Source organism: Eptesicus fuscus, chromosome 12 (assembly GCF_027574615.1).
Source record: "Eptesicus fuscus isolate TK198812 chromosome 12, DD_ASM_mEF_20220401, whole genome shotgun sequence".
Taxonomy (NCBI): domain Eukaryota; kingdom Metazoa; phylum Chordata; class Mammalia; order Chiroptera; family Vespertilionidae; genus Eptesicus; species Eptesicus fuscus.
The window spans coordinates 83,155,749-83,156,893 of record NC_072484.1 but is presented as its reverse complement, the minus strand read 5'-3'; the positions used below and the strand labels follow the sequence as shown (position 1 = coordinate 83,156,893).

Below are 1,145 nucleotides of genomic sequence, written 5' to 3'. Positions count from 1 at the left end.
TTTAAACCCAGCCACTGTGGCTCAGTGGTTAAGTGTCAACCTATGAACAGTTCAATTCCCAATCAGGGCACATGCCTGGGTTGCAGGCTCGATCCCCAGAGGGGCATGGAGGAGGCAGCTGATCAATGATTCTCTCATCACTGATGTTGCTCTCTCTCTCTCTCTCTCTCTCTCCCTCTATGAAATCAATAAAAATATATTTAAAAAATAAATAAACTTTAAGGCAAAAACATTAAAAATTAAAAGGGTCAATTCAATTATCAGAAGTAATTCTAAATTTTTCACTTTGCTATAATCTTAAAATATATAAAAAGATATATTTAAAAAGTTGATAGAACTAGAAAATTTAGGCAAATAAGCAATTACAGTAAGTTTTTAACATATCTGTTTCAGTAATTGATAGAAAAACAAGCATATAAACATCAAGTTGTAGAAAATTCATTGCAATTAGCAAACTTGGCCAACTGTATACATGTAGAACACTACACTCAGCAGCATAGTTTCCAAACACAAATGGCACGTACACCAAAATTTGTATGCTGGGTTAATAAAACAAGTCTCAACACACTTCAAAAGAATTAATTCAGAGTTGTATGAAAGGAGAGAAGGTTAGCACTCGCCTTGACAAGGATGGAAGAGGCTCTTGGGCCTAATAACACATACGGTTGAGGCATTGCCACCTACTTTGTGGCATCTAACCACTTTTTATGGGCAACGGACCTAAATAGATACTTTGTGAAAGAGGACATAAGGAAGGCCAAGAGACATATGAAAACATCCTCAAAGTCACTAATCATCCAAGAGATGCAATTCAAAACAACAATGCGGTACCATCTCACACCTGTCAGAATGGCTATCATCAACAAATCAACAAATGACAAGTGCTGGAGAGGATGAGGAGAAAAAGGAACCCTCCTTCACTGCTGGTGGGAATGCAGACTGGTGCAGCCACTGTGGAGAACAGTATGGAGTTTCCTCAAAAAACTAAAAATGGAACTCCCATTTGACTCAGTGATCCCACTTCTAGGAATATATCCCAAGAAAACAAACACCAGTCAGAAAGGATATATGCACCTCTATGTTTATAGCAACACAATTTACCATAGCTAAGATTTGGAAACAGCCTAAGTGCCATCAGCAGGTGA

At 37.9% G+C, this 1,145-nt stretch overlaps 1 non-coding gene across 1 annotated transcript; it reads left to right on the top strand.

The window, feature by feature from the left end:
* The first annotated feature begins 586 nt into the window (after window positions 1-586).
* LOC114234041 (U6atac minor spliceosomal RNA) lies at window positions 587-709 on the top strand. The gene has a single exon (XR_003620238.2). It is a non-coding gene; the product is annotated as a U6atac minor spliceosomal RNA (small nuclear RNA).
* Window positions 710-1,145: the final 436 nt, after the last annotated feature.